Genomic DNA, 13,327 nt, shown 5'->3' on the forward strand with positions numbered 1-13,327 from the left:
GGAAACACCATCTCGTTCACACACTCATTCATGCTAACACTCCATCCCCCCCCTCTCCACCTCTCCCACGCACTCACTTGCTCTAGTGCTCATCTCACACTCTCTTCCATACTGCCACTCACACACCCACTCTCACTCACGCACTCACATCGGCGCCCCACTTACCAGCGCGGTCATACAGTTATTCACATTCAATGAGATGATTTCCTTATCCACTTTCTCTTTCTCATCATTTGTTGGCTATCATGTTATATATCAATCACACAACGCAAGTCTTGTTGTCTATTTTATCCAGTTCAGTCATTAACGTATTTTCTCTGTATATCTCATAGTTCCAAGATCGTGTCTATTATATTTCTATGTCCACAATTTTTCTAACATATCTTTTCGTCGCAAATGCAACTTCTTTTCTCATCTCGTTAGTTTCCATAGTTCCCTCAAGCATTCTCAGGATGGCAGTCCAGAATGCATTCATTTTGTGCATGTCTACCTATCTTCTGTACATGACCCTGCATTATCAGCTTTATCTTATTTCAAGCACATGAGATTGCTGCATCAGCTTTTGAGAAACAGTTCAACAAAGGTTTCACTCGGGCACCAAGTTTCAGCCATCAGTGGCTCTCGCGAATATACACAGCTTGTTCACTGGTTTTTTTTTAAGCATCTACCTCCATTTCTCTCGCCATCTGTACCTTCGCTAAGCTCATACCTATTTCCTAATCACAGTCCTTCTCTCCAGTACAAACACTTTACTCCTCCGTGCATTCACAATCAGTCTGCGATCTCTCACTTACCACTTAAATGCCTCATAAGTGTCTTGAAGCACATCTGTTGATGCTCGCGTTTGCCCGGTACTGCCCAGCAGGAGGTGGAGAAGCACTCAACTCCTCACCCTGGTATTGAACACTTAAGGACTGCCATTCATGCAATTCGCTTCTCCTCAGCTGCTACGCTCATGTGAATCAATACACTCAAGACTGTCTTTGTCTATTTTTCTATTGATCTATCTGTTTGTCTGTCTACATCTGTCTGTCTGTCTGTTTACCTATATCTATCTATCTATCTATCAATCTATCTGTCTGTCTGTCTGTCACTTGATCTATCTATCTATCTATCATCTTTCTATCTGTCTATCTATTTATTTGTCTATCTATATATCTACCTCTCCATCTATATTGCATATCTATCTATCATATCTAATACATCAGAACCAAAAAATTGAATCGTATACGTACTGACTCTAAGAATCACTGACAAACCTAATCTTATCTTTATCTGTGGCAGTAGACCTCACAAGGTCAAGACCTCTCTCTCTCTCTCTCTCTCTCTCTCTCTCTCTCTCTCTCTCTCTCTCTCTCTCTCTCTCTCTCTCTCTCTCTCTCTCTCTCTCTCTCTCTCTCTCCTGGTTTCATCACTCACACTCCAAACTATTCACTGAGGACTGGCGATAGTGAGCTGATCAATACCTAATCAGCTTATTTAATGATTTAGTATGAAAACCTGATTGATAGATACGACCCTCCACCCTTAATGTACTCCCAGTTTGGTCACAGATACATACCTTGTTTATCTCTATTTCTCCCTGTTAACTTCCTATGATTAAGTCTGTTTTTCTTCCCCCACCCCCCCTTTCCCCTTTCCGCCTGACTCTCCACCATTTCCTCGGGGGTCCCCCCATTTCACTGTTTACATTTCACGAATGGATACAGTTTCACCGGCCATCCAAACAACATCGCCTACAGGCCCTCATAAATTTTGCACGAAAGGCCGTAAAGATTACCTTACCCTCCTCTTCAACATCTTATATGTTGCTTCACCCACTCCCAACGTCTTCCCTTACCTCGCTCACGCCCTCGTGCCTTCCTCTACTTCTTTCGGTACACACACACACACACACACACACACACACACACACACACACACACCACACAGACACACACACACACATGAATATGGTACATGTAAAGAGCATATATAAGCTCATAAAATTATATAAGAGGCCCACGAGAGTGCTACTCTCTTCCCCTACATTAACAAGTGGGTAATTATGAATTCGTAATCATGCACACACAAGGGAACGCAAGTCAATACAGCTTTTAAATGAAATGTAGACCATGAGTTAACGCACTTTATTTCTTTTATCCGATGAATCCTTCGTTCCCTAGAAACCTGCGTTCCCACCATCATATCTTCCATTTGTGTTCATAGTTTCCGAACTCATACCTCACTTTCTTTTATATAGTTTCCTTAACCCATCATTCTCTCCGCTGCCTCTCTCACATCATCTTGATTTCCTTGTGGTAAATAATCTGGATCAATCATCTATATTCCTATTTTCATGAAACAGATTCAGCTGATAGGAAATCCCATCCTCTTTGTGACAGGGATGGTCAGTTACGATACCCTTGTGTGGGGGTATGCCCCAAAGAAAATTGTTTTGAACCTTTCGGTATCATTTCTCGCTCCCACCGCCAGGGCGATGGGTGAGGGAGTTATAGGAGATCTCTGGGGGATTACTGAGGAGGAGCTGCTGACCTCTTGGGATTTAGGGATTGTCGATCTTGGCCTCCTTTGACTTGGCGCCACTAACATTTTCCTTCCTCTCATACCGTTAGGGGTTTGTTTGTTTGTTTGTGTGTGTGTGTGTGTGTGTGTGTGTGTGTGTGTGTGTGCTTTTAAGCGTATGCCGATGTGGATCTACATGTGTGCGTTTGCATATGTGTTTATCTGTATACATGGTTGCATATGTGAATATATCTTTATGCTTATGTATATGCATGTACCAAATACCGTATCGTTTGCACTTACGTGTATTTATGAGGTCATATACAACAAAAGAACATCTACACCTTGGATATACACAGATACCAACCTGTAGGTATGGTAACAGTCGTGTTTGGCGTCACCAAACAACAGTCAGCGCCGTACGTAAATGCATCTTAACGAATAAACTGGTAGTATGGCGCCTGGCTTGTACCTGCTGCTCTCACTTGATTCCCTCTTGCCCCTTATCTACGTACATTCACCTCTGGTATAGAAACTTTCGATTCTACCGTATATATATATATATATATATATATATATATATATATATATATATATATATATATATATATATATATATATATATGAATCTCTACCCCTTCTAACCACCTTCTCAACCCCGTCAGGAGTCTCCACATCTTCTAACCCCCTTCTCAACCCCGGCAGGAATCTCTATCTCGTGTCTGGATGCGTCCCTCACTGTGCCCTGCCGCCATGTCCCCAGCACTGGTGGTGCTGGCCACCGTAGTGTTGCTCCTGGCCTCGCCGTCACCTTCCGTCGCCAAGCGGTTCGACTGCCAGATGTTCTGCCGAACTACGGGCTTCAACGGTATGGTGGGCGGGTGCCGCTGCTCCTTCACGCTCTTCACGGCCAAGCGTTCTCCCAGGTAGGTTGCGTTCTACCTCTTCCACCTTTTGCCTTAGTTCACCGCAGCTGCCCACTCGAGCAAACACCTCTTGTCCTACGTCACTCCTTTCTTCCCTCTGCTCCTCCCCTTTTGCTCTGATGCTCCTTTACCCCTTCTCATTCTCCATCTCCTCCTACACTTCTTATCTCCTCCTGTTCTACTCTTCTTTCTTTTCCCTCACCTTACGTTACTGACCTTTCTCTTTTCTCTCTTTTCTCTCTTCTCTATCTCCATCCCATTCAATGTCATTTCTATTCCGCCTACTCTTTCCACGTTCCCTTCCACTCCTATTTCTCTGTCCTTCTTTTCCTGCTTTGTGGTATCCCTTCTCTTAATTTTCTTCTCCCCTCTCTGTCCTTTAGCCACAATATCCTCCCCACTTAATGACTCCTTCAAACTGAGTGTATGTGTGTTACTGTTGCTCCGTCTAGTCGTGTGAAACCCACACAGAGATGTTCTAAAACAAAAGCACAATAATTCAACATCGTATAGACTATCAAAGTCTAACAGTGTGTGTTTCTGATGGTGTTATCTGACACCCTGGCGCTGTTGACACCTTGGCATTGATTTCAGGACTTTTATTAACGTGTTTTTACGTGTGACGCCAGTTGTTTGGAGGCTGTTGTCTGCCTGACACATGGTCTGACCTTTCGTATCTGACAGTCTGACACTTTGCCTGATACTTTGGCTGACGCAATCTGTATGAAAGCATATTATTTCTTGTTCATTGTCATTGTTTACCTTTGTACTTGCCTCATACAACTTTTATTGGCTGTTTTTAGTAAACAGTCTTGGGTTGATGGTAATATACCTCCTGATTGTTTATATTCTCGGTTTTACAAGGTACATCTTTTGCCCGATTTTAGTCTACATCATCTGGGTGTTTGCGCCTTACCTCTCTACACTCTACCTGGTGGTTGTTTACACCATAAACTCCTAGCAGGAGGACTGCTGATGGCAGAAGTGTTACTCTCCCTGGACTGTCTTCATCAACAAAAGTGGGAGTACACTTCTCAGAATCGTTATCAAAAGTGGGGCGTAGGTGGGAGGAAGGATGAGTGAGGGGAGCGGGATGGATAGGCTGTGGGTGTGTGTGTATAGGTGGGTGTGGGTGTGTGTGTGTGTGTGTGTGGGTTGGGGGAGGACAAAAACTGTTAGATAAGGGAGGGTCTGTGGTGGTGGTAAACGGTAAGGAGACCGGGAGTCAGCCAGAGCTGGTAGACTTAAAGAAGAGGTTAGTGCTGAAGGAGTGAGACTTGAGCTATGAAGAGATGGAAAGGTTCTGGTTGATGATGACAATGATGATGATGATGATGATGATACAGACGGACAAAAGGTAAATGGTTTGTGGAGTGACATGGAAAACAGTATCAGACGATGGAAAAAGCTAATGGTAAAAGCTATGTTGTGGAGCGTTCGTGAGGACAGAAATGAAGATGTCTGTGAGCATTAACACTATCTGCTCGCCCTTCATATCATCATATCATGATTAAATTCCTCACAGATTCAATCCCACCTTATAAACTCATATTCGAACTCATACCCTTGTTGGTTTGAGCACATCTTTATAACTATAACATACTACGTCCATTCTCATCACCTTTCTTATTCTCAAGAACTCTTTAGTGAACTTTGCAGTTGCAAAATTGTCACTGTCGCAACATTTTTTCAACAGAGTTGAACCATAAACTTATGTAGATTATGACATTGCAGCGACTTAGAATGACTCGCTATCCAGCCTGAGATGAAGGTTTCGTATTCATAAATGTCTTTTTTCTTCCTAACAGAGACCGCAACAGCGTGCCTGAAGAGGCAGCACTCTCCTACGAGGACACACAGCTTGGTGAAGGGCCCGTTCTTCAGTCTCGGGGACCTCGTTCGAATGTCTCGGGAAACCCACGGAAGTCTTCCTGTGGACGATGCCAGTCTCGAATCCACAGCTAATGTTGGCCAAGGAGGTCTCGATACTCAGGAAATGCCCAAGAACCACCCGGCGCGTCTGTTGCTCCGGACCAATGGCAGCTCTGCCACACAGGAACCCCTGCCAAAGTTTGGCCGACCCTCCTCCCAGATGCCGTTAAAACGGAAGGAGTTTGAGCAAGACCTCGATAACGGGGACACCACCGATTACCTGAGGTTGCCCTACTGAATATCGTGAATATTAAGCCTTGCATCTAAGTTGTCCTCATTATTTTATAGACTCACTCATTCTGACACATGTAAATCATATTGTTAAGTCAGTCCCATATCGTGGCATCATAAAGGCCCCTGAATCATCTTTTAAAGTCTGAAGAGGTTGATGCTATTGTCGCCTCTCATTGCCAAGTGTTGGGTGTAATCCTGCTTACTAAATATATAGATAAAAAGCTAATTAGTTTATATAATCATAGCACCCTACATTACATCTGGTGAATACAGGCGTCTATATAGATTGTGCAGGAGATATATGTGAAGGCCTATGAAATGTTATATCCCATTATACTCATACACATTCTTAATAGAATAAATGATAACTATACCTAAAAGGGAGTCTTACGTTATAGTCTACATTTACTGTCAAGACCTTTATTTTTTTTCCCCCTCTTAAAATTGTTGGTGATATTACTCTACTCCTTGTTGTTTGAAAATGACCTATGGACACTTTACCCCCTAAGAGGCTTCTAGTACAACCTGCTCGCTATGATATCAAGCACTGAATAAAGACACATACGACAATTAAGATGGGATTTTGCTTTGCCTTGATAAAGTTACTTCTAGTATCTGTGCATCTCAAGGCATCAATGGTTGCCTAAAAAACAGACTTTGTATATCTTCTCTTTTTTTTTCCAATTATATTTTAGATAGAGAGCTTTTACATCACACGTAGTCATAGATAATCTTGGGCAGTATCACGTGGGATGATAAATACAATACACCCATCTTCAGTTTAACAGTTGGGTTTAAGAATTGAAGATGATCGGAACACTGCTGTAAGACTTGGAAATCGGTGTATGCAATATGACATCGGTAGAATGGTTACTGTTCATGATACACCTTCCAGCAAGTGAACATTTGCTAGTTTTGTTAGAGAACACGTAAGTCTCAGATCAATCTCATCGTCACAGACAACCTACATGTCTTTTTATTGATCAAATCTTGAGTGAACGATCGTCTCTGATGGAGATCATCAACGGAGACAGAGAGAAAATCGGCTGACGGTGGTTAGAAGTAGAGTGAGTAATACATGAGAATCTACCAGACTGAAGTAGTAATGATCACTTGGGAACTTGATGCCTCTCTAGGTATTGCGAGATTACTAGCATCTCTTCAGCTAAGCCAGCCCTACGTCATTACACTAGCTAGGCTAGCTTACTTCAAACATATTAGCTAGGCTAACCTATTTCAAACATCTAAGCTAGGCTAGCCTACTTTATCATACTTGTTATGTCTATGTTCCTTGCAGTCTTTACGATACTGCCTTCCATGTTGTTACAGTCTTCTACACTGACTTAGTGGACTAGTATAACACTGTGTCTTATAATGATTTTACGTAATATGATAATTTTTCCCCATAATAAGTCACATTCTGGTTCTTAAAATGGCATTGGGCTCCATAATGACACTGTATCCTATAATGTCCTCAATGACATAGATGCTCCACATCAACATTGTATCTTTTGACAATGTCTTATAATGATATAGTGATATTATGACAATGTGTCTGATAGCACACATCTCGTATGACTTTCAGATTACACTTGGGGGAATAAGAGGGAATGAACAAAGTCATCAAAAGTGTGACTATGTCCAAAAAGCCTCCGAGAAGAGTTTGCATATGTCAGTATGGCTGTGTGTCACGCCAGTTGAGGCGACCGATTTGATCGAGGAGGTGATTGTTGAGCTGTCATAAGAGCGATGAGAGGAGTCGGGCGAAAAGCTTATCAGTAAAGTCTTGTGATTCTATTTGTATCTGGTATGACCCAAGTCTCAGCCAGGAAGTTTGGTCCGCGTACTGACCTCTCGAAGGTACTGAGCCCACAATCTCCTTCAGCAGTTTACTTCGGTTCCCTGACGTGAGCCATTTCAGCGACTAGAAGACGAAATGTTTTCATGATATTAGTATCAGAAGTCTGTCATTAGATACACATAACGTATATCTGCTATGTTTCCATGCATTTACCTGCCTGTCAACAACTGGGCATCACACTCTTAACCTCAGAGATTGGAGGCAACAGATTGCTGTCTTAGGAGGTTTCTCTTAACTCCCTGTTATGCGAGAGTAGCGGTTAAATATCCATGTCATAGCACTCCCCACATCATCTGATCAGGTAGACAAGACATTGTTATTCGAGAATTTAGCAACTGGAGGACGAGTCTATGTATTACAAGAATGCACGTCAGTCATTCACATAAAGTATCACCAATCGTTCTGCAAGACTCATTACCTGAGGGATGGTTACTTAGAGAGATCGCTCTTTCCTCCAGGTTGCATGGAGCGGTATGATCGTCATCACTTGGGAGATACCTATATACGAGTATACGTAAATGCAGATCATATAGGGATGAATACATTTCTGATCGACTCACATTAATATATGTGCTAGTACTGTACTCAGATGTGAGCTACAATAGTGTTGTGGTTAGCGGTGCTGACCATGAGGTAGGCATGGGCCCGCCCCAGTACGAGTCCCAGGCGAAGAAGAAGACGTCTCTTAGCCACCCTAGCTGTTCCTCGTCCTCTTGAGGTTAGTCAGTTTTTCAGAACCTCCTGCGGCTCCAGGGCTGCGCCACACTCAGTAAAAGGGACAGCGGGATGGACTCAATACCAGAAACTTGTAGACCTGGAAAACTTTCGTACAGTGAATATCCTTTACGAGTGACGTCATTCGTAACACACGGGAAGCACTATGGCGAAAGTAAGACTGTAGCCTTCACAACAACTCATTGTGACTTCAACTCGACTCCTCAACACACATCACTAAGTAGGTATTCCAAGCCTAAGACAGAAGGGAATCAAACACCAATATTTTGTTTTTCGTCTTCCTACTTGACTTGATTTGCCAATAGGTCGAAAAATATCTATTTGGTTATGGCAGTGATCTGACCTTGATATCTGTTGATCTAATAGGCTACACTAGATTAGTTTCTCGTTTCCTAATGTAGGATATATTACGGTAATACAAGTATCTTGAGGCTGGACTATATTACTCAATATATTAGCATATCATATATATTGTACTTATAAGTTATACAGTAGATTCATAGATACTATAGCTTCAGAATGGTTGTTATAGGGAGTCGTGTACACGAACACTGGTGACAGAAGACTGCTCTGGTCTCTGATATATCTGTCACCAGATGACCCCTTGATTTCCACATATGTCCTTAGTAATTTCTCTTCGTCTTCCATCTATTTATCTTCCTACTTCTATGCCCCCTTTTACTTCAGTTGGTTAACCATATTCCTATTCTAAATGGTTTTCTTAGTTGACGAACTTCTCATATATTATCTCATTACATTTGCTTTTGTTTTCTTTTAATCACTTCTCCTAACGAGCCTTTCGGAATGGGATGAAATCAGTGCAAGGATGAAACTTGGCTAGAAATATATATGATAACCAAATCTTCACTTGATATATTTCATTATATATAGATATATATCTAACGTCAAATTTAACTCAAGGCCTTAGGCATTAATATCCATGTAACCTACATATGTATATGATAGATATATGAATTGTTATTCTTAACATGTCATCAGAATTGGCAGTTTAGAGATATTGTATCATTACACTAACACTGGAGGGAAAGTAAATAAAACTTACTAAAACAGAAACGAATATGATTTTTCTTTTTCACTCCCTTGTTACAACGTTATTCGCAGTCTCAGGGATGTAGGACAGTGTGTAGGCAAAGCATCAAAAGGGAGAGAAAAGATGGAGAAGATGAAGGAGAAAGTAATGACTGAAAAGACGTAAAAAATGTGACTGTAAAAAAAAAAAAGATATAGTGAGAGATCTAAGGCTTGCGGACTCTAGTAGAGAAACACACAACATGACTTCTTACCTTTGAGTAACTACGAGCCACACAGTACTCATATATAGTAGGGTTACCGACTATGGCAGAGGCAATCAAACATGTAACTTTCGGGAGTAGAGGCAGGAGTAATCAATACAGAAGATGGGAAAGAGAACTAAGAGCGAAAAGAAAGGAAAAGTGAATCAAATCTCTCAGGACAGGATATAAGAGTTGGTAAGCTGGATTGCTTTAGAGTTTCGTGATGTTCAAATCTTCAGGAAACACAATGGGGATCTAAGAGTAAGCATGACAATACAGATATGAAAAATAAAGATTTATGGGTTCAACTTGAGGACCAGACATATACACAATCATTAATTGTACATTACATGGCCTTACCTCGCGCTCATCCCAAGGGCATAACCTGGAATATTTATCCCACATCATACTTTGGGTTCATGGTTGTTGGTATGTGATATCAACGATAATCCTTACGGGTTCATAAGGGATGTAACATTAAGGTCACTGTAGCTAAACTCAGATGCAAAGGGACGCTATGGAATCCATATAACACTAGACCTCTGGATCCTTTTGAAGCTGAAAAAAGTAGAGGGAAATCTATATTAAAGAATATAAACCTTCATGAACGATGTGAACTGTTGATCTATGACCTTTCGACCTTATGACCTCTGACCACCACCTTTTCAGTTCGGGAAGCCACACCTTGTATCCTGAAAGGCACTGTGTTCCCTCAGTTCAAGTGAATTGAAGATGAATAATTTCCCTTCTTTCATACGATTCAATCTATAGCACTTCTCAGCTCCATAGTATAAAATATAATCAACAAAAACAGTCAAACAAAAATCATAATCATAGTTGAATGGATGTAGAATAAGACAAAGACACAGATGAACAAACGGCAAAACAAAAAAAGGGTTCGGAATTTCGATCTGGGTTTTCGATGTTCCGGAGCACACGACAAACACGTCTATTGTCTTGGAGGGGCTGGTGTGCGGACTTATCGTAGTATAATTGTGTAATCATCTATACAACGTATACACATAAACCGTGTATCATCTGCTTATGGTCAAACATTTCTAAACGTAGTTTTTTAAGAAAGATTTACAGCTGTTTGTCCATGTTCTTCGAGGTATAGTCACCAAATCATCGAAGAACGAGGATATACACAGAGATATTGGTGACACACACAGGGATGCTGGTGTGATCAGGGAAGGTAAACGAACCTTCGTCTGCATTTGGATAATGGAAATATAAAGCATTACTTCAAGATCATTCTCTGAATAACTGCATCGAAATCTCACAACTGCAAGTTTCTCAAAAACTACGTATATGAAAGTCTTGTACCTTAAGTACAATATAGGACATAATCTATATGTATATATAAGGTCCTTTCTAGCCACAATAATCATAGAGATATTGCATATATATGTATCCGTGAGCAATGTCTTTAAATTTCCTACACCAACAACTTTGTTGGATAAAAAGGAGGATGAGGGCATGGATGAAGTGGAATCTCCAGGTTTCCTTTTAAGAATTGTACAAACAAAAGTTAAGCACTGGGAAAGTATGAACCTGATTTTCAGATCTGACCAAAAAAAATCTCTGTATTATCTCATCTTCATTGCTATGCGTCCTCTTCATTACCGTTCGTTTATTTCTTTAGTTTCTCTTGCACTTTTTACTGTACCTACGTATATATCTACTTGTTGGTATTATTCATCTATCTATTCCATTCTAGTTCATTTTCCCCACTTGTAACTAAGTGTGGGGGATGTATGGGACAGGTTGTGGTGTGTGCTGGCGAACACATACCTTCAGCAGCAGTCTGCCTGGTCTAGTTCATTTTCCCCACTTGTGACTAAGTGTGGGGGATATATGGGACAGGAGTTGTGGTGTGTGCTGGCGAACACCTACCTTGAGCAGCAGTCTGCCCAGCAACCCTCAGCGTTCACCCCATCGTCAGGGGACTCTGGTGTAAAAATCTTGCTGATGAGGAGCATATTCATATGAGGCAACTTCATCCTTGCCTCACAAATATGATGCAGTGTGTGTGGTATGGGGTACATACGTATGTGAAGACATCTTTACATACAGGATAAGTATTGAGACATGTGTTCATATGTAGTCACACATGTATGCATGCACAAATACACACATATGCATATTCACATCAAGAAATATATAGATCTGCTCACATAAAAACCTACTCAACACACACACACACACACACACACACACACACACACACACACACACACACTCGGAATATACAGAATAAGAACACATGATCGTCCCCAACGCTCCTCTAGGACCACTATTCCTTCACCTACCTTGTACGACCCATGGGTGTGTGCAGGGGTGGGAAAGACTGCCAGCTACGGACGCTCACTGTGTGGAGTGTGTGTGTGTGTGTGTGTGTGTGTGTGTGAGTGAGTGCGCTGCAGGCATCCACGTGCCTTCCTTTGGCTATTGCACTGATACTCTCCGATCTTCCCCTTGCCAATCGTTAGTGTGGGGTGCGTCTCTGTCCCTGACAGTTCTCCTCTGCATGTATGAAATCCTCTTCATATTTTTCCGGTCATGGCCCAGAGCTCCAGTAATATGTCTTTCCTCTTTAGCCAGCTTCCACAACTCTCCTCCGTCTCTGTCATCTATGTTTCTCACGAATTTCAGAATCATGCTGAATATTTTGTCACACTTTCCTTAAGTAGACGAGACGCACTTCTCCATCGTCATTGAATTTTTTCGCCCTATGACGACCTAAGTTATCAAGACATGACTTTAAACACGAGTCCCTGGCGGCTGAAGCCTCATCCATGAACTCTCCAAGTAGACACGTGTCAATTAATCTTGCAGTTACCACGACATCTCCAAGATATCACCTTTTTGATGCCTCTCTGGATAGACTTTCTTAAACTTGGCAGCATTCGTCCCACATACACGCGAGGCAGGGGTACATCATCATGTAAGACCTACTGCTTCCCAAGCTGCTATGAATAATTCCCTTTGGACCAATTGTGTATGTGTGTGTGAGTGTGTGTGTGTGTGGGTGGGTGTGTGTGTGTCCCACAACACGTATATCTACGACTAACAACAGTAGACACTGTGAAGACTGCTTCTACATGCCACTCGTAGTTGGAATCTCCATTCACTCGTGATCCGTCTGCAATTATAGACATTTTTTTCGGGGCTGCGTTCATAATCCCAAAATAGAATTCTATGTTGAGATGATATTCAGTTTCCCTTGGGAGTGAATTCCGTCTCCTCCTACTTCTGCAACATGCACTCTAAGCCCTTAACATTGTGGATACCCTTACAGATATTTGGTTATTATATTCACGCTCTGAATGGTGTTGGTATAGATTGCGTTTACTTTTCTCTCTTAGAATTATAATCACACCGCATAATATTGGTTGCCAGGATGAGGTGAAAATAAGGGATTTCTTTTCTTTCGTCATCACTAAAGATTTCATTGTTATGTAATGGGTAAAAAGATAATAGTTGAATATATTCTTTTGTTCTTTTTGGAAGAACGTCTTTTTAGCAGTCTCATTAACTACAGTTATAAAAGGCGAGTTAAGAACATGGTTGTAATCATCATATCACATGTCTAATTTCATACCTTCTCAGGTCATATCCTTCTAGACTGACTTCATCAAAAGTTCATTATCATCTCTAACGTAGTTTTACGACCCACTTCATTATTCTCTTCTTCTCACTACCGGTAACTCACTACTCACTAGTTCGCCTGTAATCAAACCACTCATCACTTCCCATGTAACTCACCACTCACCAGTTCACATGTGCCTCACATCTCACCACTTCACATACGACGCCCCCTCAGAGTTCGTCTGGTT

General features: G+C 41.5%; 1 pseudogene; it reads left to right on the top strand.

Annotated features, from left to right (window-relative positions):
* The window catches only part of LOC139764146 (uncharacterized), a 70,181-nt pseudogene extending 60,910 nt beyond the window's left edge, over positions 1-9,271 (top strand).
* The last annotated feature ends 4,056 nt before the right edge of the window (positions 9,272-13,327 follow it).

This window comes from Panulirus ornatus, chromosome 48 (assembly GCF_036320965.1).
Source record: "Panulirus ornatus isolate Po-2019 chromosome 48, ASM3632096v1, whole genome shotgun sequence".
In the NCBI taxonomy this organism is placed as follows: domain Eukaryota; kingdom Metazoa; phylum Arthropoda; class Malacostraca; order Decapoda; family Palinuridae; genus Panulirus; species Panulirus ornatus.